The 26,998-nt window shown below is 32.7% G+C and overlaps 1 long non-coding RNA gene across 1 annotated transcript in view; it reads right to left on the bottom strand.

Annotated features, from left to right (window-relative positions):
• Positions 1 to 11,553: 11,553 nt before the first annotated feature.
• The window catches only part of LOC141484237 (uncharacterized), a 697,804-nt gene continuing 682,359 nt past the window's right edge, over positions 11,554 to 26,998 (bottom strand). Inside the window, exon 3 of the long non-coding RNA XR_012466540.1 lies at positions 11,554 to 11,781. This is a non-coding gene — a long non-coding RNA (uncharacterized lncRNA). The remainder of the gene's footprint in view (positions 11,782 to 26,998) is intronic.

Genomic DNA, 26,998 nt, shown 5'->3' with positions numbered 1-26,998 from the left:
ACCTGCATTAAACGATTATAGGGTAATGAACAAAACTTATTTCTTAATAACAAAACACACAACATGTAGAAATCAAAGTAAATGTTCAATATGTCTACCTTCAGACATTACGCATGCGTCTAGACGTCGGCACATTGAGCCACGTATTCGCTCAAATATTCCTGGAGTCTCTCTGATTACCCTGCACGCATCGATGATGCGGTTTCTTAAGTCATCTACATCGCGAACAGCAGTACAATAAACCAAATGCTGTAAAATGGCCCCAAATAGAGAAATTGAAAGGATTGAGATCCGGGGATCGAGCCGGCCATTTCTGTGGTCCTACTCGACCTATCCACTGATTTGCATATGTTTCAGTTAAATGCTGACGTTCTACTTGACTAAAATGGGCGGGAGCCCCATCATGCATAAAAAACATATCCCTTCTGACGCCCAAAGGAACTTCCTCCAGCAGTACTGGATGCACTTCTCCTAAAAATTGAACGTATGCCTCACCATTTTATCGAGGACGTAGAAAATGAGGCCAAATTGAACTTTAAGAGAAAAACTGTTCTTGATGGTTAGTTTCGATAATAACGTGAGGGTTTTCGTCAGCCCATATGTGGTAATTATGGAAATTAATAATCTTGTCCCGAGAAAAACTACATTTTTCTGTGAATTCTATCGTCTTCAGAAAGTCACAATTTCTTCTAATCATTTTCAGCATCCAATTGCAAAATTCAAGACGGTTCGGAAAGTCTCGCGGTAACGGATGGTAAGGGTATAAGAGTTGTTTCTTTAAAATTCGAAATACCGTCATATGATCAACATTTATGTGGAAAGCAATCTTTCTGGTTCTGGTAGTAGGTTGTTCTTCAATCAAATCAATTACTGCTTCCTCAAGCTGTGGTGTTCGTAATTCTCGATGGCGACCACAATCCTGCGTTCTTTTGTCGAATGAACCATGTTCTCGTAATCGTTGATGAAGTCGAGCAAATATTCTATGTGGAGGATGCTGCCGTTGAGAATACATTTCAGCATATCTTTTAGAAGCTTCTTACCCATTCCTCTGCGACAGACCGTAAACGTAATGCATATCAGCCATTTTCTCATTGGTGTATGCCATTTTAATAACAAGTGAATTATTGAAGTAACAAATTGAGAACAGAACAACACACAATTAGTATTAATTCAATTTCTGAAATTCACAAACTGACAGCGTCATACCAATTTAATTGTTACTAGATAGATTAGTTTCGTATTTTCGCATTTATGACGATGTATCTCTGTAGTTGTTCTTAAAATAATTTTTTGCTGCGAAATGGTTTATTTTGGGCAAAAAACTCAAGAGACCTTTTTTGTTGAGAATGAAACAGGCTATTGGAAATAAATTTTCAAATAGTAAACAAATAATAAGACAAAAAGTTACATTGGAAATAAATTTTAGGGGTTGCGTTTTCCACCCCTTACAACCATGGGGTAAACCAAATAAATTCCTGGCTAAGTGTCTTTTCGGTAGTACAAAACGTCAGGTTAATTTCAATATTGTGAAAAAACTGTTATACAAATTTGATGTAACCCCTTCAAGGGGATGTATCTTAACAAGGGATGCTCCAATGAAATTTCTTCATATGAGAGATCCTACCTTTTTTTCGATGAGGAATCACCTCCTTAAATGTTTTTCACTCATCTAGTTACACCCTGTATAGCGGAATACAAAGAAAAAAACTGGAAAAATCATCAAATTGTGAATAGCAGACTAGCACATTGTTAATAGCGGGGCTTTATTTCCTGAAGACGCCAGCATGGTAAGTGAAAAGGACGATGGGGATAGTATTTCATTTCTGATGTTTGGGACAAATGCTTGTTTGGGAATCATTCTTCACTGAAGGTTTCAGTTCTACCTTCTCTCAATGGAGCATATCTGCACTCCCACATGACATTGAGTGATCCAAACCCAAAATCATCCATATGGGGGTAAAATAGTTTTCGAAGTCACAATTTCCCTTTTTTCACCCACTTTTATATTTTGAAATTTCATAGTCATTTTTCAATCCTTCTCGCTGTTGATTCTTTCTCATTTTTCATATCATGTCTTTTTTCAACTTATTCATTCAAATATTTTGTCCTTGATATTTTTTATTTATTCGATCATTTTTTCCTCATCGTGATAGACATCGCACGTTGTAAATTGAGACCTCTATAATACTCAGCTCGCACGAATTCAAACTTTTGAGGGTGGTTGTTCGTAGGGAGGTGACAGCTGGTTCACGGAAAAATATATTTCAATAGATTTTTTGTAAAAGATTTCAAATCTGTTGAAACTCTGTCATTTTCCTGAATTATCTTGCATCTTCACCCTTCTGAAGATTCCTTATCGGTTGAAAACTGATATATGATCCTTCTGAAGAGTAACTAATGACATACAGAACGATATGAAGTATTTTATTTGATAATTCAATGATAAAAATAGTTGAAACATCTAATCCAAGAAAAACAGAACTTGATCTAGCCCGAAAAAAGAATTATTTCCAATGAAAAAAACATATTTCAGCATAATTCACGATCAAAGCTTAATTCTTCCTCTATAACGCAGTTGCAAACAGACCGGAAGTATACATCATCCTATTACGTCAGTTCCTTTTCATCCGACAAGGTTATAAACTTATTTCTACCCTCAACACCTGGCGGTGGCCATAACATCAAAGTTAAATGGCGTAAAAACCATCGTCCATGAAATATGGCGATGTCATTAAAATTTTTGCGGAGTTGCCAGATTCTGTACAGCGCTATGAAGTATTGTTTTATACTTCTTTCGAAGAATCGCTTAGTCTTCCGATAACAATATCGCTGTTATGGATATAAGTGGAAATAATCTGGAAGGAAGATAACAGTAACCTAACCGATCGACGTTTCCGATAATCTCGCCTTCGCAAATATTAACGCAGAGGGTTGATAGGGGTGCCGTGATTAATTGTCGGGGATCATTCGTTGTTCGACTGGAAATTCGGTTTGGTGTAGAGATAATGGAAAACAATATGGAAAATCAATTGTTTACCGGTTGATGATGCGACCCGTCTGTATTTTTGAGTTTTTTTCACAAAGGAAGGATTCAGATCTATGGGGTCGCGTTGTTAATGATAATGTTACTTTTTGAGTTATATTTTTATCAAAACAACAGAACCACATCATTATTTTCATTGGATAAAACGAAATCTTAATCATGATTTCGAAATGAATTGAACACATTTTGGCGTCGATGTTTGGGTTGGTATCGTTAGAAACAGAAAAGTTGGGCCGAAATTGTTTCAGGGTACTTAATAAAAAAGGGGTTAGATATTGAGGTTTCTCTCTCAAAAAAAAATCGGCAATCATCCCAACAATCTATCTTTAGCAGTCACTACTACAGCTCCTACTCTAAGATGAGTTTTGGATGAGTCTGTGTATATTTCTCCAGGGTGGTAGTCTGGGTCTAGGATTTGTCGAAAATTTAGTTTGATAAAGTTAGAAATCACACGTTGAAAGGTAAGACCTCGTTAGTCCTCGTAACAGAAAAAAATATTTTAAAATATTTATCGGGTTGAGGAAACTGAGATAGGAGAGTGTTTATGATAGAAGTCGGTATGAGCCATGGTGGTGCAGACTTGAATCTTATAGGGTACGAGGTTGAAAATGACTCCATTTCTGAAGAACTAATGTGTGGTCGAATCCTTTCGTAAAATGAAAGATCATTTCTTGACCGATAGTAACTTATTGGAAATCGATCATTTAATGTGTTTCTGTATGTGGGAATGTTTTCCATAGATGTAACTGCGGCAGCATAAAACAAACTCTCAATTGAGTTCTGCAAAAACTTCTTCTTGTCGTTTTTGGGCTTTTTGGCAGTTATTTTGGGAGTAAAGAACTTTTTGTCTTCTGACGTTGGCGTAGGAATTTCTACGATGCACGTCTCCCATATTGTCGATCATTCAGCTGAATGGGTTCAACTGTGCCTTCAGTAACTTGAATCTGTTTGCTTTGGGTTATTGGACGAATTGGGATGACTGGATGTGGAACTTTAAGTGGCAGATATTTTGAGCGATACACTGGGAATCGAGGTAGGACGTTTGGAGGTAACATGAAGGACATTTGAAGAAGGTCTGCTTATCGCGAAACAGAAACATAATCGTGAAATATTTCGATTGATTCTGGGATTCCAGAATTTTCTGGTGGTGTTACATACACTTGTCACCTGAAGCTAAAAATGTGACTCTATTCTTGATCCGCTGCTCCAATCCTTAAAAATGTTGCCGGTGATATTAGAGACAAACCAATTTCCTAAGTTCGGTAATGAGGATATCATGTGGAATTGAAGGACTGATATTAAAAATGACCAATCGGTCTGAAGGAGATATACGGGCTCTAATATTCTCTTCACCTACGTGGATATATCCGTGTTCCTTGAGAAATTCGTCGACTATATTTTTACTAGATAGATAAATATTATAGTATTGTTGGAAATTCTACATGAAAGAATAATACTTTTTGGTCCTAACTGAAGAAGGCATTCTTATAGTTTGACATTATCTAGGGCTTTGAAGACAATAGCTTGGTTCTTCGTAGGAAAATCAATAGGTAATTGTTTACTCATGACGAATGAGTATGAACGAACATTGGAACTCCTGTCAAATGGAGTTGTTACGTGGAAGTTCGTAGGTGGATAAGACACCCATCGTATCATCGATCATCTTGTCCTGCCTTGAAAATAAGAGCGATCGGCGATAAGGTTTCTGCGGGATGAGGATTTGAAACCTTGTTTTCCATAGTGGATTTTTGCTATTTACAGCGCATCGAAAGTGATTTTGTACTCACTTATTGATCAGGCAGTTAGCTTCTACAATTATATCACACATAGGTTAATTTCACTAATATAGATTACATTTTAATCAGACATACTCGGACATGTTGATGTTCAAATAAGTTGGCACGTGCGTCGATAGAGTTCCATCAGAAAGTGGAGTTTTAGTGGTTTTTTGTCGATAGAAAATTTCAAATTTCACATCAGGGTGACAATAAAAGTGCCGCGAATATTTTTTTTTTTAATAAAGTCAGTTTCGGGTCCTGAGTTGATGACATTGAATAATATCTAAAATTGACTCAGTGTAGTGGGACTAAACAGTTCCGATATTCCGTGACTGAACCATTAAAGGGTCTAAAATTAACATAAATTAGTACATCTGGCAAGACAACTGGGTACCCTACCAGAGGCGTACCAAAGTGAGTGAAAAAGTTTCATGGAAGCTGCATCACAGAGTGAATAAAGACACATATTGCTTTGGTGAGTTCCAGTGGCGTACAAAATTTTAATGATGCTAATTTTTATCTACACAAAGAAATGTCAGATGAATGTGGAAAATGTAAAAATGTAATTATTGAAAAAAAATAAGTTGTGATAGTTGTCATGCAGTTCTGCATGCAACTGATAACTGTCCAAATTTACCAGCTCCATTGCTGATCAGATAAATGGAGGATATTAAAGATGAAGTTAAAAATTTGAAGAAGGAAGTTCCTATACTCTAAAACAAAACAATAAAATAATGGAGGATGAACTAACTAATATTGAAAATAATGAAGAGAAGACTGAAATGGAAAAATTCATGAATTAAATGAAAGAAAGAAGAAAACGAGCAAATAATGTGATTATATTCAATATGAATGAATCTTCTACTACCAACAGAAATGAAATAATTGGAGAAGAAAGGAACACAGTTGAGAAGCTATTCCCACATGTAAACGGAAATATTATGAATTTCAAAGTTTTGAGAGTCGGGAAGTATGAGGGAGGAAAAAGTCGTCAGTTGAAAGTTGAATTAGATTCAAACGAAACTGTAAAACAGGTATTAAAATATCGTAATAAAATTATTGATGATGTTCCCTCAGTTAAAGTATACTCTGATTAAACATTCAAGCAGAGGAATCACTACAAACAACTAAAAGTAAAACTGAACTCCCTTATTAATGCAGGTGATGACTCGTAATGTATAAAATATATACATGGGATTTTCAAAATTGTCAACAAACAGAATGTAAAAAATAAGTCAAGAAACTAATCTCGAACTGCACTAAAGTAGAATATAATTCAGACATAGTATATTTAAATATTGAAAGTTTATTAGCAAATAAAATTCAATTGATAGCAGATGTTTGCTGTTGCAATCCTGCAGTGATTCTGCTTAGTGAATCCAGAACAACATCTGATATCCACGATTTTGAACTGAAAATTAGTAATCATACACTTCTTATATGTAATTCAGACTCTAGATAAACTAGAAGCGTTGTTATTTACATACGAAGGGGAATCCAATTCGTACATTATAAAACATTCAGTCACAGAAACAATTATTGGTGTAAGTTTATCAAAATTACATTATGTGGAATAAAGTGAGTAATAGGCAGTCTTTACCACCCTCCAAGTGCAAGTCATGCTACATTCTTGAAACATCTGGAAAGCATTTGTGAAGAAGTATATTTTAAAAACCTTTACACAGTGTTAGTCGGTTATTTCAATTTGGATTTTTTGTCTAACGAATTTTATATCAAAAAGATCAAAGAACTTTTCAGTACTATGATATATCTCAGAAAGTAGCAACTTTCACAAGAATTACTAATTACAGTAAGACCTTAATTGATTATGTGTTAACTAATTGGGACAGCACTGTAGCAACTGTTTTGGATGAACCTATACTCACAGACCAGCTTTAAATATCTGTTGAATATTTTTATATCAAAAGAGTAAATCACAGACACGAACAAAGAAAAACTATTAGGAACTTGACAGAAAGATATTTGTTCAACAATAATCTTAATTTGATAGGTTGTACCTTTTCACTTAACGATACAAATGTGAATCAGATCTATAATGATAATAATGAAATTTCACCTTCAAAAACAATTACTTTTTATGAAGAACATCTGCCTTGGTATGATGATAAAATCAGAAGGTTGAGTAAAGGAATAGATTTTGCTTACAAGTTATTCAAAAGAAATGCTAATGATGTTAATTCGCATGATTATAAAAAAAAAAGTAAAGTTGTCGTAAATATTATAGAACTGGACAAAAGTCAATTTTCTGTTAATCAGATTGACAACAACAAACATAACTCGCGTTTAATGTGGAAAATTCTAAAAAAAGTAATCAATCAAAATCAGTTCACTAATTATTTTGCTGAAGGAATTCAATTTGGAAAAAATAATAAAACTGTTATCATTAGAGAAAAGCAGGAATTGGTTAATTATTCTAATTCATTTTTGTAAAAAGTATTACAGACATTATTTCTGATACTGGAGATATTGGATTTATCTGTCACATCGACTACGTTGATGAAGAGGGTTTCAGTGATTTCAAAATACTAACTCAACAAGAATTGAAAGTAATTGTATCCAATTTAGCAAACAAACGATCACAAGTAGATGCAGTAAAGAGCAAAATTATAAAGAGGAGTTTTGAAGTAATTGGACATGTTTGGTGTCATTTTGTGAACACCTCGTTACAAAATGGTAGTTTTACAGATGATCTAAAAATCAGTACAGTTACGCCTATCGAAAAAGTTCTAAACACAAAAAAATCTGATGAATATCGGTAAATTAACACTTTACCTTGCGCTGAAAAGCTGAAAAACTGTTAGAATCAATAGTATATCAACAACTGTTGGAATATTTCAATAAAAAAACGCATACTATTCACAAATCGATCTGGTTTTAGATCCAGACATTCATGCGAATCCGAAATTCAGCTAACAGTTACTGAATGGAAAGATAAAATGAGTAAAGGCATGTACACTGTAGCAGTAGTTTCAGATCTCAAACGTGCGTTTGAAACGGTTAATCTTAAAATATTAATTGAAAAATTTAAAAAAATATGGCATTAAAGGAAAAGTACTCGACTGGATCGGTGATTACCTCACAGGAAGGAAGCAGGTAACCAAAATTAATGAGTTTGTCTCGACAGCAATAAGCGTAGACCACGGGGTTGGGCAGGGAAGTATTTTAAGGCCATTGCTATTCTTGATTCACATTAATGATGTCAGCAAATGTAATGAATGTAATTATAAACATTATTTTGCAGATGATGCCCTAGTATTGGTTGGTGATAAAGTTATAGATAATGAAGCTATTCAAAAATTTAATGAAGCATTGAATAATGTTTTTGGGATAGTTTTTGGCTGTCTACTACTTCATCTTGATACGAAAAAATGTGGAAATGTTCCAAAGAAAAGAACTAATCAATTTGAAAGTAACTCTATACATGAATGTGTAGATTATGCAAAGAAGTAACTTTCAGACACAAACTGGAAGAAAGCCCTCCTGAAACAGCTACTTAGCTACTTTCATATAAACATTGAATTACACGAAAACAAAAATTCTTGCGAAACAAATACTTTTATATGAAGACTGAATTATACAGAAGATACTTTTCTCTACTCAGTTTGTATTCCAAACATTCGTTATGGAATAAAATCAGATATCATTCACAGTTCTACTTTAAATGAATGGTAACAAATTGCACTTACATGGAACACTGTCATCCTCAATGGTAGACACCGATGTTTCGCTGTAAGACACCGATGTTTCGCTGTAAGACATTTGCCTTAGGGCTCTTCAGTGCCAATCTGGATAACATTATAGAAAATACACACAATTCATTCATGAATTACGATTTTTTTTATGTCACGGAATGAGTTTGATCTACTTATGTAATCGATGACATCGTAATGACATTCATTCACCTATTTGCTTAAATCTCAGCCAAGAGAAATCTTATTTGAAATGAAGTTTTTGGCTTTCTAGATCATGCAAAGAAGCAACGTTCAGACACAAACTCATTCCATGACATGAAAAATCGTAATTCGTGAATGCATTGTATGTATTTTCTATAATTTTATCCAGATTGGTACTGAAGAACCCTAAGGCTAGTGTCTTACGGCGAAACATCGGTGTCTACCAGTGAGGATGACAGTGTTCCATGTAAGTGCAATTCGTTACCATTCATTTGAAGTAGAAATCCTGTGGATGATATCTGATTTTATTCCATAACGAATGTTTGAAATACAAACTGAGTAGGGAAAAGTATCTTCTGTACAATTCAGTGTTCATATAAATGTATTTGTTTCGCAAGAATTTTTTTCTTGCGTGTAATTGCGTGGAGGGCTTTTTTCCAGTTTGTGTCTGAAAGTTGCTTCTTTGCATAATCTACACATCCATGTATAGAGTTACTTATTTTCAAATTGATTACTTCTTTTCTTTGGAAGATTCCCACATTTTTTGTATCAATATGGAGTAATAGAAAGCCAAAAATTCTCTTTCCCAAAAATGTATCACTCCTAAAAAAATAACTCCTTCAATTCATTGAATAATATTGCTACATATTTAAAAACTAATAAAGTGAAGCTGAATGTCAACAAAACAAAGGCTATGATACTTACTACACCGTTTGAGTACAGATAATTAGATTTAAATCAAATTGAAATAAAAGTAGAAAATGACAAAATTGAGCTTATTACTGAATTCAAATATCTAGGATTCATGTTGGACAAGCAACTATCAATAAAAAATAACCATTTCATTCACATACAGAAAAAAATTTGGGGAAATTATATTTTTTCACAAGAGTGTCTCAACACTTAACTATGCATTCATGGATAACTGTATATAAGACCATTATACAACCACATTTCGAATATTGTCCCACTCTTCTATACACAAGTGATTTAAATAAAATGAGAACATTTTGAGATGTGACAGGAGTACGCATGTATCTTTAATGTTAAATACTCTAGAATGGTTATCTATAGAAAGTAGGCTTACATATTTAACGATGATTAATATTCACAAAATGTTGCATAACCTTCTAACTTAATATTTTGACAAATTTGTAATTTTAAAAAATCAAATCCATAAATATAATACCAGAATAAGAAATAATTTGTATGTCAATAATCCAACAAAAACGTTCAACACTAAAACATTGATTTTCAAAAGATTTATTAAGTATAACAGTCTACCTGAAAATGTAAAGTCTCTCAACAGTCTTATTCTGTTTAAAAGAAATTTATAAGACCATTTAAGAGATCATTAAAGTGACATCAAATTATTACGTATTATTTTTTTTGTATTTTCAATTATCGTAGGTAAGACTACTTATTCACAAATATCAGTAGAACTTTTATTCTATTATTGTGTTTATGTGTATATTAATGTTAACATTATAATCATTGCTGTATATTAGGATGTATCCTATTTGAATGAAGCATTTCATTTTGAATAGAGCATTTCATTTATTAACGTAGTAGTTGTTAAGCGTGTTGTAGTCCGGACCGAACTCACCAGCCACTTTTGAAATCTCAAAAGAAATAATTCTACGGGCATTTGGAAGTATAATGCTACAAATCATCTAAGTGAAACAATTGACTGGTTCGAATAAAACGGAATGCACTTTGGAAATGCATCGCTGAAGTTATTTATTTGTCAGTTCTGTTTCACTGATATCTATTTCTTCGTATATTATTTTGAATTAGTAGATGAATCGTCTTTCAACTAGTAAAATAATTTTTTTGATGAATTGATTGTCAAAAATAGTTGCCATTTGAGAAATAATCATAAGATTTTTCACGAGCATGTGAATTTTGTCAAATTTGTCTATTCCTATCTATCATACTAATAACTGAAACTTTGCGATTGTCACTTAGAGTCACGTTAGGTATTCAGATCAGTTAATTTCTGAACATATGTGTTTGAACTATAAAAGTTTCTCTGAAAAAATTGGAAAAGTGTAAAGTCTATTGAAAATCTAAAAATGTCACATTCTGATTAAGAACTGATACAGAAATTTACAATTGTTGAAATATAAAGTGCGTTCAATTCAAAGTAAACGGAAAATGAAAAAGATCTCTTTACATATCATTTACTCATACCAAATTTCATTTTGATACATCTAATATCCTAGAAATCATGACATGTACAATAGACTCGTTACCACTTCCTAGGTACAGCTGGATTTGGAGTTCTCTCTCTCTCTAATTTTGTTGGACGTTGCTTCCCACTCTGGCGCATTTCTCCAGGCCCCTTCTATCAAAAATTACAAGAGCTTTGTCAGTGGGGGGCAGTACTGCCACCCTTTTTTTGTCAAACTTTTTTACGATGAAAACAATTAAACTTTTCATTCTCGCGTTCTGCTCGGAAGACCTTTTGATTTTTTCCACATATATATTTTGAGTCGTCTCCTCTTCGGGAGACCTTTGGGTTTTCAAATTCACATACATAACCCCCATCACGTGGTTATTCGAACCACCCCGGCTTGGATACCAGCATGAATAAAGGGGGCCCTCACTTCACATTTTCGTCTAAACATCTACATGAACTTGTACAATAGACAATCACACCATAAATAGAAGCCCCGCGATAGCACATGGTATCCGAATACCTTCTTTGGAAGGACGTTATCGGCACGTCCGTCTATTACCACTGCCACCACGAAACTCCTGAATTTGGAGTTGGTGCCCACATATTGTGTGCACAAATTTCATAACACCCATTTTCACGAAAACCGATTATTAATATGCAATGACAAAAATCTAAGACTCACCGTTCGATTTCCCAAATTCCGTATCCTGCAATTGAGGTAGGTAGTTTTTCCCACTAAGGCTGTTACATTTTTAGACACGCTCTTTTCAAAATAAGGTCCATGGTCTATGATCAAAGATTCAACATTAATATCACTGTCCGATACACTGAATCTATCGTACTGCCTTTTCACCCGACTCCACCCTGAAAAAAAAAATATATTGAAGAAGATAGCTGCTATATGTTGATAATTCGACACCAGAGGTTGCAATAATCATTTTTTTCATTTAAGTGAATATTATATCACTGTAATATGTCCACAATATAAAACACAGGTGACCTATCACAATTTGCATTTCAAAAAATATTTGGTACTAATAAACTCATTCAATGTAGAAAAACGTGAATATTCACTGATTTCATGATAATAGTGAACTTCATCGCGCATGAAATAAATCATTGATATGAATAACAGAATAAACTGAAACTTCTGGTGTAGGATGAATCCAATACAAGTATTTTTTCCGATGATAAAAAATAGAATATTCTTCTCGATGCGAGTTCCGCCAACAAAGGTGCTAACTTCAGGAGATGAAGAAAACTAAAGACGCCAACTTGGTTGATGAAACGTGCTTTGAGAAAAGTAGTGCATTTTTTGTTAATCAAAAAAGTGCTTGTTTTGGATAATCTAGAAGTGCATATACTATGTAAACTGTTTATTTTATTGATAAAATGATTCTATCTATAATAATAATTACATGAGTTTCACAAACAATTTTATTTCTAGATGCGTTTTGCCTACAACGTAGCTTCCTCCTCAGAAATAAATGCATTCAATACAGTCTATTAACTGACTGAATAATCATTACATTTGTGTTTGCTTTCAATATCGATTCGCAATGATTATGAACAGGTTTTGTTCTCTATCAATTCTGAATTTGTTGTGAAATTTTGTAAAGTAGAACTGAATTATAATGAATTGTTTTTTCAGTACTGAAGGAAAGACGATTTGATACACAATATTGAAATACATTTTTCATACCTTCCCCAACATGTTTATCAGCTTATATGTCTTCAATAATAGGACCCTTTTGATATACGTCAGATCATATAAATTAATCAAAGAGGAAACCAGACCCAGAATCGATCCCTAAAAAACCTCATATTTTAGTTTTTTCATTCTCAAGTTTATATTCCTTGTAGTTCACTTATTCAGCCTGATTTGAGTAGGAATCTGAAATTCAAGATAGACATTCACTATCGCGTCGTATCGTTAAATCACGTTAACCCCAAGTTTCAGCATAGAAGCATATAATTGTTGATTCCATGAGAAATTTTGGATAAGGCTATGTAAATATTTCAATTTGGTCTCTAGCTTAAATAGAAAATCGCGTATCGTTACATTTTCTGTAAACATTTTTATTCATGTCAACTGTATAAATATTCGAAACCAGCTTGTACCAAACTATGCTTTTAACTACTTCAATACAGGTATTCTCAAGACTTCATGAGACGCGCTCATTATAGCAATACTGTCTATCTGACAGCTTCACTATAAGTAACAAGTTTTATCTTTCATTATATCTTTTTTCTTTTTTCTGTAACATCCTCATCCATCTTTTCCTACCTCCCTTCTTTCTTCCCCATTACCATTCGTTTTTCCATCGCCTAAACTTTATTTTGATATCATTATTTACGATGCGAGCAATCATGAGAAGTTTGATGTGAAGGCGGAAGCTATTGAAAAAGGTTTCATAAACAAAAGATTTGAGATATCGATGAATTGCGCTTTTCAGAATTATTAATCAGTATACCTACAGAATATCCAGTTGAAATATGATATATTGAAGTTGATTTTTTAAGGAATGACATGAAATGCTTTTTATATTGAACCGGAAGGTACCCAACGCTTCTAACAAACAGTTAACCTAATTACTTATCCACTTTCCCTCGTTCACTTTTTCACTAGTTTAGTGAAAGAGAACAGACAAATTTTTGTTCGAAGGTCGATGTTGAATTAAGTTTTTTCAAAAGCTTTGGCCGTTTTATCGTCATTTGTTTTTGTAGTTCCATATCTCAATAAACATTTATTCTATTTTGTCATGGTGTATACTGATCGATGAAGAATTTTGTAGTCTATACATTGATGCTGTTCATTTTTTTCAAATTTCATTTTCTTAGCCCCTTTCAGAATATTACTATAAAATATCTTCAATCAATTTTTGACCAATACCTCTTGACCAATACCTCTATAGGAATTTGAAGTGAATCAAGGCGCTGCTGAAGCAGCCCGAAAAATAAACCAGGCATTTGACGTTTATAGTCCTGATGAACGCTTTGTTCAACGTTGGTTTGCAAAATTCCGTTCCGAAGATTTCAGTCACGATTTCAGTCCCCAGACCTACCTCTTTTTTTGTTACCTAATTTTTGCAGCCATTCTCAATATTCCACTAAAATTATCAATCTCTTTGTAGAGATAAGTTTTTGCCACCCACCCACTTTTCACTTCGAGAAAACATTTTTTCAGATTCTTCCACCGCCAAGTTGTAGAGAAATTATCTCTCAATTTTCACAGCTTTGCTCGGCTATCAACAAGATAACGAGACATTTTATAGAGAATGTTCAACTTTGAAATCATCTATAATTGGAGTACAGAAACCGAAAGTAACAGCGTTTAATTGGTTGATATTAGATACGTTTCCTCGGATCAATATAAGTTTGGTTCAATACGTGTATTTGAAGAAACACCAGAAGACATGTTGACTTTCTATGAAAAACGGATTACGTTAACCACTGAAATAAGGTATTTCAGAATATGTGTACACTTTCTGTGAGAGTTTATTGTAAACGAATCGTTTCTTTCTTGAAATGAATAATGCTCATATAAGAAAAGCAAAAATAATAATCGTATAAATATATTTCACCCAGAGATGCATCAATTCACAATTGAACTTTACGAATAAACCATCTTCCTTTTTCCGATCTGGATATAAACAACTAAATGAATAACAATGCCCGAGAATACCTACCACAGAGAAGCGACATTAACGTCAGATCCTTTGATGTTCGGTGTCCCAACTCCGAACCGAAGATTTTGAGTGATAGACAAGCTGGTTCACTGAGAAAAATGACGTCTCAGCGATATACACTAACAAAAATACATACTCTTACGTTCTAGTATAGTACGTGGGCTCACTGTGAAATATAAAATTATAGTGTGAAGGGCATCTTACTCCATTCAATTTTTATATTGCTAATTGAACAACTTTCGCAGTAATAATAGAGAATATTCAACTATGTGGCTAATTTATCATTATTTATGATGAATTGGCTTTTAAAAAATAAATTAAATCACTTTATTTTGTAAATCCAATTAATTAGATAAAAAATTCAAATAAAGTTACGATAATAGAATAATGCTTATATTATAATCATTTTATAAGTCCACTAAGGATGAGATGAATAGAAGTGACTTTTGTTATTTTATGTAATCTTAACTTTCCTTAAGTTTCCTTCTTACAGTTTCACCTTTGATATTATTGATATCTCTATTAGTATATTTAATACTATAAAAAAATTTCACTCTCATGAATAGCTTAATTATGTATATTTTTGGAAAATTTTCATAAGGATGAAAAAAATCTATATCCTTCATTAGGTTGAATAATATATTCGAAACTGCTCCCCCAGTAGAAATTTCTGTAAATCGATTGTTAAATAAACATTTCAACTGATATATAAAATTAATGAATTCATCTGGTGGTGAGCGCAAATTTCCAGACATTCTTTCTTCGCATTCCACATTTACACTGCAGGTTTGAACATTCTGCAAACCAACTTCTCGGGAAGTACTTGGACCTTAAACAAAAAAAATAAATCTGCTTATCTACTCAGAAAAATCGAATTTTTGGTCAGGAAAGAAACCTGAATAAGAGAGTGCTCATTACAAGGTGTAATTTACATAATATCTGAAAATATAAAATCCAAATGGTGTAACCAATTAATGAATTTTCCGATTGATTCGGCCGTTACTTGATGAAGATCCATAGTAATTTCACAAACTACACCTAAACGATTTGATCTCCACAAACTTTATTGGAAATATATCACAACATGTTTCGCTGAACATTAGCTTTTTCAAGTGATTATTACATCAAATTATCCTTACATTCATATTTATATACTACAGGTAACCATAATTGAGACTACCTGTAAGAAATTACCTGAACCTCTACATCTCGTATCTGCTCAATTATGATTACCTAAAACATATTGCCTCACATCTACATCAATAATAATTCTTTCTCGGTTTTTAAGAAAACAAGTTCAATAATGGTGATCTATTCAAATCTAGTTGGTCATTCATTAGAATGTTTGAATTTTTAAGTTTATTAATTTCCATTGCTTTCAAATGATTCAGTTTTAAACCTTTATTTTCAATGTGCAATATTTCGAACTCTTCATTAAAGATGTGATTTTCTTCTAGAAAATGATTTTGATATGTTGAATTTGTTTTCTTATTTACATAGCTCTTATGATGTTCCTGGATTCAATTCCTAAATGTCCTGCCAGTTTGACCAATATATACCTTAGGGTATATCACAATATCAATTTGTCACAAACCGTCCTATACGGATATTACGATACATTACGATTCTACCCATCCGTATCAACACAAAGAAGCAGCTTATAATAGCATGATTCACAGATTAGTCAATGTTCCTCTTTCAATAGATAATTTTGATAAAGCTCAAATTCAGATTCTGTACAATAAAACAACATATGATTCAGAAATCATCAATACTGAATTCAGTATTCATTTCATACACTCTGTATGACATTGATCTCAATGCTAATCGTAACTATACAATAAAATAACATATGAATCATCAATACTGAACTCAGTAATCATTTCATACACTCTGTATGACATTGATTCTAATGCAAATCATAATATTGTGCACACTGTACAATAAAATAATATATGATTCAGAAATCACCAATACTGAACTCAGTATTCATTTCATACACTCTGTATGACATTGATCTCAATGCGAATCGTAATATTGTAATATCGTAATATTGTAAAATGAAATATCAAATGATCCGGAAATCATCAATACTGAACTCAGTATAAACGCTGTATGTCGTTGATCTCAATGCGAATCGTAGTATTGTACACACTGTACAATGAAATATCATATGATTCGGAAATAGTCAATACTGAACTCAGTATTCATTTCATACACTCTGTATGACATTGATCTCAATGTAAATCGTAATATTGTTCACACTGTACAATAAAACAACATATCATTCAGAAATTATCAAAACTGAACACAGCATTCATATCATACACTCTGTACGAGATTGATTTCAATAGAAATCGTAACTATATAATAAAATATCATATGATTCGGAAATCATCAATACTGAACTCAGTAATCATTTCATACACTCTGTATGAGATTGATTTCTATGAAAATCGTAAGTATATGTACAATAAAATATCATGTGATTCGGAAATCATCAATATTGAACTCAGATTTTTTCGGTACAACATACAGGAATCCATGTATAGTCATAGTCATCTTCAAGAAAATGTATTTTTCTCAAAGATCATATGCCCAACGGCATTTGAATTCAACTGATGAATCAATAAGGAAAATTCCTACCTTTGTTCAATGGAAGACGAGAATCTATGTTTAGTCATAGTAATCTTAATGTATTGTATATGCATACATATGTATACATTCGTCTCCCAAAAAGGAATGTTTTCTTGCATAACAATTGATTTCAGCTGATACATAATACGGAAAATTCTTACTTCTGTTCAATGGCAGACGTGAATCTATCCCGCCGCTGCTTTATAAAAAAAGCAGAAATAATAATCGTATAAATATATTTTACCCAGAGATACATCAATTCACAATTGAACTTTACGAATAAACCATCACCCCTTTTCGGTCTGGATATAAACAATGTTGAATGAATAAGAATGAAAGTGAAATGTTGATAGGATTAGATATATTTTTTTTAATTTCAATTATATATGACATTTTTTCCACTATGTACTTGACTTGTTGACGATATTGAAATGTTATGAACGTGGACCAGATAGTCTTCCCGACCTGATTTTGTATTTGAAAATGTGAAGTGAAATTAAAATGAAATTTTAATATTAGTATACCGATGAAAATACTCGTTTTGATCTTGATTCATTTAGAGGTCATGACAAAGCACTCAAATGTCTGCTTGTGATAAACTGTTTTGCCAGCTGTTCGCGTCCTTCTTACAAGTGTTATTGATTCTCATGAAGTAATGGGTGAGAGCATTCGTCATTTTTCAAAAAAATTTGGTCGGGCGTCACAATACAATATTGTATGTTGGAGTATTGTGAACTTCCAAGTGTAAATCTCACATCAAAATGTTTTCGAGTACGTTATGATGAATTTTAGTTGATTATCGGTCAGTTTCATCATATTACTACCGTTAAGTTATATAAGATTTATATCGTACTTTTCTTTTTAGATCCTGCGGGATATTATTATATACTTTCTGACCCACGTATAAGAAGTTACGTTGACCTATTTTTTTTTGGATTTTGGGTAGTACAATATTTTCATATGTTTTGAATCGCGTATATTGGTGTGGAATATAGAAAATCTTGTACTACCCTTAACCAAAAATGATTTCGCATCTTGGATATTCTCAGACTCTATGGTTGATATTTCCGATATATTAAAATCCCTTAGGTAGGTGTCCATTTCAGGACACCTACCTACCATGAATTGATTATTAGTAATATGAATATTACTACACCAAAGGTTCCAAACAGTGTATCATAAATTAGTAATATAGTTGATATATATCCGTTTCGTTCTTTTTTGTAAATTAAGATGAAATAAAAAACAAAAACAACAGGTATAAGATATGGTATCACTTTTTGCTGCTCCTAGTAGTTTTTGGATTGCATTGATATATCTGAGGTTTTGTTTTGTTGGTATCACTTTTCGCCACTGGTGGGCTGAATCCTGTACGTTTTGTTAGCTTCTTTTGTTTGGTTTTCGGTACCGCTCTGCTTGTTGGTTTCTCGTTTCCAGATTTCCTTCGTGTGTGTTCGACTCTTCGTTATTATAGTCTCTTTCTTTCTGTTTTCAATGTTTCTAAGGTCTTCTGGAGTGAATTCAGTTTCGTTAATCATTATCTTGTGGTCTATCCTCTTGACATAAGTCGTTTGTTGTTGATATTCCCTTTTCTCTCAATTTTTTAAATCATCAGTATTCCTGGACAGGGTGCGTTTTCTTAAATACGAGATGATTTCAATAACTTTAGGCGAGTCTTCTGTTTTTCCTCTGGTGTAGAAGTCGTTTATATCCCTTTCTTACAAATCTGTTTCCAGGGTGGAAGTCAGTTCTTTGAGTATATTTTAAAGAGAGCTTATTTCAGTGCTAAAAATTATTATATTAGTTTTCCTCATTTTGTGTTCTAGGTGTATGCATCTGCTTTTGAGGGTTCCTACTTCTTTGTTTAGTGTTTCCACTTCCTTCGTTACTTTGTTGAATTCAATTTTGAGTTCTTCATTTTGCTTTTTATTGGCCCCGATGAACAGTTTGAAGAGTTGTTGATGTTCTGGCGATATTGTTGGATCTTCCATAACGTTGTTGTCAGAGTTATTGGGCTACTGGTTGTTGGTGGACTAGGGCTCTAACCGTCTAATCGGGCACGATTCCTCAATAAAATCTCTGTATTATTCAAATCTGAAAACTTTTTTTTATTCGGATTCTTCGTAATGCACTTAACAAGAACTTTGATCGTAGACTACCAGTCAAAATTTCAGATATTTTCACATTGTCAACTCACAGTTTCATGTGATATTATTCCGAGCAGTTGGAAACACGTGCACTCTTCACAAAATCTACACTATATATATATATATATATATATATATATATATATATATATATATATATATATATATATATTGATTACTTCCTTCCTTTCTTTGGAAGATTCTCTTATCCCTTTTTTTGGATCAGATGGAGTAGTAGAAAGCCAAAAACTTTCTTTCCCAAAAAATTAATTACTCCCAAAAATATAACCCCTTCAATTCAAATATATATATATATATATATATATATATATATATATATATATATATATATATACGAGGGCTGTAATATAAAAAGGACATAATAAATATAAAACATAATAACAGATGAAACAGAATACCTGTGCTATGTGAGAATATTCAATTTGGAAATTTCAATTTTGAAAGAAGTCTTCAACATCAAAATGACAACTTTTTGACATTGAATAATGTGAAATACTTTTTCAAATTTTTATTATCGTTCATTATGGGGATTTATACTGTGTTAATATTATGTTTTATATATATATATATATATATATATATATATATATATATATATATATATATATATATATGTACAAATATATATATATATATATATATATATATATATATATATATATATATATATATATATATATACATATATATATGTAATATACAGATAGATATTTTATCGAGTGTGTATGATACAAATCAGGAATGAAATAATTCGTGGACACAACACTTAAAAAATAGGGGCAAACCGCGGACACGTGTTTCTGGCTATTGGCCTCATCAGCGCGGTGCAGCCAAGTGTAAAGATGGACAACATTTGTTTGCCGAAAGCAGAAAACGACACATACGCACGGAGTCAACAACAGAAGCCAACCGCACATTTGTGGTTCCAGTTAGAAGACCTAGAATTCCTAGGCTACATCTAACATGACCACGTAGGCAGCTATAGCTACCTGGGTGACATTCGGGTCCAGGATATAAATACAGATAGAGATTTCATCGAGTGTGTATGATACAAATCAAGAATGAAATAATTCGTGGACACAACACTCAAAAAATAGGGGCAAACCGCGGACAAGTGTTGCCCATCTTCACACTTGGCTGCACCGCGCTGATAAGGCCAATAGCCAGAAACACGTGTCCACGGTTTGCCCCTATTTTTTGAGTGTTGTGTCCACGAATTATTTCATTCTTGATTTGTATCATACCCACTCGATAAAATCTCGGATGTCACGCAGGTAGCCTACGTGGTCATGTTAGATGTAGCCTAGGAATTCTAGGTCCGTGCGTATGTGTTGTTTCCTGCTGAGCTGTTTTCTCGGGTTTCGCTCCGTGTTCTGTGTATTTTATCCCCATAAGGATTATTTTCACAACGTTTCGGCAAAATCTCATTTGACATCTTCTGGTGGTGTCTGGTTTTCTCAACTAGACTGATTAGTTCGAACTCTGTGTTTCAATTTATAGGGATGGATGTTTCCATTCACCGGCGTTGCTGCCACTACCTGTGTTTGCTCGACTACCTGTTTTGGTCTTATTACCTGAGCTGCCTCTGTTATTGTACCTGTATTGTCATGTGCCGAGTTTTGCTTCTGGGGTTGAGCGGTCTGATTGCTCGTGCGAAGCGATAAAAACAGCTCATCATACTTTATCCGTGAGAATCCGTGAGAATATATATACATATACATATATATATATATATATATATATATATATATATATATATATATATATATATATATATATATATATATATATATATATATATATATATTCGAGAGGTGTAACGAAGCGAAGCAGTAACTCGTCTTGATAATGCCATCTGAGATGATGGCGAAACGTCGACTATCGAATAGTACACAACGGATGAACACCCGGAAAAACAACACATCATATTCTACCATCCGTGAAAACCTACATTGTAATATATATATATATATATATATATATATATATATATATATATATATATATATATTACGATATATTCTGTTTAATTAATTCCTTGCATCGATTCAACTTCAATTGAATATATTTCCTGTATCACGAACACCCTATAAAAGTGGTCACTTCTTCATATTTTTTTTTTCTATGCGACAAAAACTCTTGGGCTCGGTACTGATTGGAAACGACGTAAATGAGATAGCGATTTCTGGAGAAAATCATGAAGATATCTGCCTAGTAAATGTGTTTTTAACTATCATTGATTGATTTTGGCAAAAGTGCAGATATACATTTCAAAGGCTGTTGAGGGTTGAATGTTTGGTGCATTTTTGGGTTATTTGAAAGTAAATTCAACCCTTGTTTCAAACGAGTTTGGATTAAGATAATACATTGATTTCGAAACGTCTCCTGTTGTGCTAGGGATCTCGACACAAGGAGGTAAGCGTTCGACATTTTTTTAGAAACATAAACTTTGAAAATACTTTGAACTGTTCATAATTTCAGACGTTTCATTTCTCACCGACCACGTTCCATATTTATGAGTTTCCTACACTTGTTGTGTATCCAGAAGGAAGTTTTAGCCTGTTTTACTTCCCGTAGTATTGCGACTACTTAAAGTTTGGTATTGCTACACCTTTTCACCTGGTGATTAGATGCAACTAACTTGGATAATAGAATCGACGAGGATAAGTACCTCGTAGAGGATTTTCTTTTTCTTTAAAAAAAATCGTTACGGAAGCAATAAACATAAGAATTGAAAGATCATATTTTTGTGAAGTGAATTAATTAAGGACAAACCGATGCCTATATTTTATGTTATACTAGGAACCGTATTCATAGTTAAGAAGAATTGAATGATTGATGTGTTTCCTGTTCACATTCAATTCTTCCCACCGAAGTTCTTGCAAGAATCGGCTCATTATATCGTTGAGTAGAACATTAAGACTCAGTGACCTTGAAGTTTTTCTTTATCGTGATTTATCATATCCATATATCAGGTCACAACCTAGGTATTAGTTTAGGATTGAATATTGTAGTTATCTCTTGTATAGTTTAGTGATTTTTGTAATAAAAGCCGGCCAAATCACTTGGCGCCCATTTTGATTAGAAATCTTTCATTTTATTGGTAATAACATCTTTGATCCACGGCCCTGTTGAATGTTTCGAGTTGGTAACTAAACCGACCGTACTTAAACCAAAACAAAAAGTAACTACGTTATATCTGGAAATTAATAAACCTACGGGTAAACGTAATAAAGTGGCGCCTCGAACGTGGGACCCTGTTCCAATTTTAATCCTTTTTTTTGTGTGAAGGTTAGGATTTTTGTTTTTGTTTATATTTTTATGGTATATCTTTGCAGCTGTACGAACAGAACATTGTATGATTGTTTATTGCTTTTGTAACACGATATTCATATACCATTATTATATTTGATATCTATTATTCACGATTGAATTTTTCATTGATTAACTGATTTTGATATTTGTAATCAAAGTTTATGAATATGGATGTGTCAAAGTTAATTAAAGACGAACTAGAGTACGAATTAATTATTAGAGGTTTTTCCAATACTCAAGCCGAAACGGTGTTATCAATGCGTCGTCAGTTGAAAGAACTAATACAGGGGGAGATGTTTGGAAGTCCAGTAAAGGAAGTTGATTCTTGCAATCTAGATATAACTCAGGAGGTAGATGTTTGTAACAAAAAAATTGTTGATCTTGAAAATTATATTTCCAGTCATGTTTTTCGCTCAGCTTCTAGTAGTGAAACAAAATTTGTTGAAGCAAAGTTACAACATTTACTGAGTAGATTGAATAGATTGGAAACTGATGATGATATTTTAAAAAATAGTTTAAAAAATTTGATTGATCAATTGAGTATAGTTGAAACTAGTTTTGATCAAAAACTAAGTGAGGGGGATGTAGCATCTGCTCCATTTGCTACTCAAACCCAATCATCCACTATAACAACTCCAACCACTTCTTTTTCATCCGGCGGTAATATTCATAAATGGAATTTTCGGTTCACGGGGATGAAGGGTTCATTGAGTGTTTTGGAATTAGTTGAAGAATTTCGGATCGCGCGAGGGGTTTCCAATACTGAAATGTATATCTCCAGAACCAGAAGAGCTATATTCGATTTTTTCACATCATTGAATAGGTCTCTGAAATACGCAACTTTACCACAATTCAACCGTCACTCTATCTCTTATCGTTTACGAGATCCCCATGTACAGAAACGAATTTGAATAGCCCTGAATATACAGTGTCACACATAAAGTCCGCATCAAATGGGATTTTTTTTGTTCATCTCTTCAAGCAACTTTTGATGTCTCCATTAGGTTGTGCTTTAAAAATGATGCCAAATGACATGCATATGACCGATGAAGTGATTTTTCTTCCCTGTCCAATTTGACATTTTTTCCAAAAAATGTTCAGAAAAGCAGTTTTTGCTCGAAATTTCGAAAATCGGTAAAGAGAAAAGATGATTGTTTTTTCATTTTTCACCCATATACCAATTTTTAGCTCTCTAGTACAAATTTAGTTTTTTTACAGTTTTTCGAAAATTTGACATTTGCCGATTTCTCAACTTTAGCCAAACCTTAACAAACTTAGTGCTTTATGCCTAACTTATCTTTTCAACGCATTTTTATTACCAAATACAATTCTAAATACAAGTTATTTCGCAAAAATTTAAAACACCAGAAAAAATTATGCCAAAAATTATGCAAAGTTAATACAGTTTTTAAAAACAGATAAATATTTCACTTCATTCTACTTTTTGCGAAATAGCTTGATACATAAGCATAATTAAAAAACAATATCAATGAAAAGTCAATAATTTATTCTTTACTGCACTTTTCAAACAGTTAAACTTTGATTTACTGATTACGAAAAATTACAACGAAATTAAACCAAGGGTACAGTGGAAACAATTGAACTGAACTGAATAAGCAAAATATTTTATTGTCATATGACATTTGTTGAATAACTCAAAATATTGTTTATCAGTTTTAGATTTAGAATAGTTTATTCGTTGTCTAGTGTGTTGTTAAAAATGCTGAATCTTCAAGAGGAAATTGAAATCGTTTTAATATGCGGCGAGAATACCGGTCACCGACAAGAAGCTGATATTTTCAATGCCAGATATCCTGCAAGAAATATTCATCAGTCAACAGTTAGTAGGATAATAGCTAAGTTTAAATCTACTGGCTCGGTTGGGAGTAATTTTTGAAAAGCACATCAGCCTTCTAGACATACTGAAGAAGTGGAATTTGAAATATGTTTGGATGTCGTAGAACATAAAAAAACAAGTATTCAAGATATTGCAGATAGAACAGATGTTAACCGAGAGAGTGTACGACGTATTTTACACAAAAATAAATTTACGCCTTATAAACCGAAATTCATCAATACATTAAAAGAAAGGGACTTCGATATGCGCTTGTATTTTTCTTTTTGGTTTCAAGGGGAAAAAAAGAAAATTATCATTTTCCTTATCAATTTTTATGGACAGATGAAGCGACCTTCTCTTCAAATGACGTTGTGAGCTCGCAAAACTGTAGGTGGTGGGCAAAGGAAACCCACATTTCGTAATCGAATGTCGAGAGCAATATTCGTTTAAGACGAATGTATGGTGTGGCATATTAAACGATCAAATTATAGGACCATACTTTTTTAGACCTAATTTAAATTCTGCGGACTACCTACACTTTGTGAATACCGATAATATGCCCCTTCAAGTAAGAATTGTTGTGTGTTATCAGTGTGATGGTGCACCTATTCATATTACAAGGGTGGTTAAAGAGCGTCTTTTGGAAATATTTAGGGGCAAAGTAATCAGTCGCAATATGGAACACTTTTCGCCGCCTAAATCTCCTGATATAACCCCACTAGATTTCTTCTTGTGGGGTTACTCAAAACAAAAGGTGTATAAGCAAAGACCTTTTCGAGATATAAACCATTTAGAGGCAGTTATTCGAGAATGTGTTGTAAGCACGAAATCCCGTAGTATAAAGAATGTAGTTTAAGATGTTTTAAAAAGGACAATTCATTGCATTGAACGTGGTGTAAGGCACACCGAAATGTGACTTTTTATTTTGTATTTCTATTGGTATTTACATGGTTTAGGCATATGTTTCGATTTGATTTAATGTTCTTAATTCAAATTATAACTTTATTTCAACAGATGTTTGTTAGAATTTTTTACGGTTCAGTTTTCCAGGCAACAAAATCTAAATTGATTTCTGAAGTAATTTTGTTCATTCATACCTCATAAAACATATTTAGTAAATGTGAAATTACTTTCGTATAATTCCTTCCCTTAGTTTAATTGCGTTGTAATTTTTCGTAATTAGTAAATCAAAGTTTAACTGTTTGAAAAGTGCAGTAAAGAATAAATTATTGACTTTTCATTGATATTGTTTTCTAATTATGCTTATGTATCAAGCTATCTCGCAAAAAGTAGAAATAAAGTGAAATATTTATCTGTTTTTAAAAACTGTATCAACTTTGCATCATTTTTGTCATAATTTTTTCTGGTGTTTTAAATTTTTGCGAAATAAGTTGTATTTAGAATTGCAATTGGTAATGAAAATGCGTTGGAAAGATAAGTTAGGCATAAAGCATTAGGTTTGTTGAGGTTTGGCTAAATTTGAGAAATCGGCAAATGTCAAATTTTCGAAAAACTGTAAAAAACTAAAATCGTACTAGAGATCTGAAAATTGGTATATAGGTGAAAAATGAAAAAACAATCATCTTTTCTCTTTACCGATTTTCGAAATTTCGACCAATAACTGCTTTTCTGAACATTTTTTGGAAAACATGTCAAATTTGACAGGGAAGAAAAATCACTTGATCGGTCATTTGCATGTCATTTGGCATCATTTTTGAAGCACAACCTGATGGAGATATCAAAAGTTGCTTGAAGAGATGAACAAAAAAAAATCCCATTTGATGCGGACTTTATGTATGTATAACATAATAACGGCTACAACAGTTGCTGCATACCTGTGCTATGTGAGGATTTTTTCTTTAGGAATTTAAATTTCGAAAGGAATCTTGAACATGACTGAATTTTTGACGAATAATGTGAAACACTTATGTTTTTTTCAATTTTTCGAAGTATTTGTTTCATTGTTTCATTATTATAGGATATATTCAGGTTTTTTTTTGTTAGTAAAAATGAATAAATTTTGCTGAGGTTGTCGATGTCTGTTTTTTGTTGATATTGTTTTCTTTAATTTCAATTTCAGCGATCTCCAGAAATTGCCTTTCATTTGATTCTGGTTTGAAATGGAGAATTTTGGTGTTGGTAAAATCGACTGAATGATCATTATGTAGAACGTGTTGTGTTAAAGCCCTAGAATTTTGTTTTCAATTTTTACAATTACTTTTATGAAGAGCTATGCGGGATTTTGAATTTTGATTTTGAATTCTGTCCTATATATGTATGTCTTATCACAATTGTTGCAGGGAATTTCGTAAACTATATGTGACTTTTTGAGTAACGGGTCTTCATCTTTCAATGTTCAATGTAGTTCAATTAAGGGTTTAACTTTCATTTGTGAAATTTTTATATTCTGTCCTTATTTAAATACCTCTATGATT

This window comes from Leptinotarsa decemlineata, unplaced genomic scaffold (assembly GCF_025532065.1).
Source record: "Leptinotarsa decemlineata unplaced genomic scaffold, Ldec_3_MD MMD2_tig00005009_RagTag_RagTag, whole genome shotgun sequence".
Lineage (NCBI taxonomy): Eukaryota > Metazoa > Arthropoda > Insecta > Coleoptera > Chrysomelidae > Leptinotarsa > Leptinotarsa decemlineata.
Note: the sequence above shows the minus strand (reverse complement) of the source record. Positions and strands in the feature narration are given on the sequence as shown.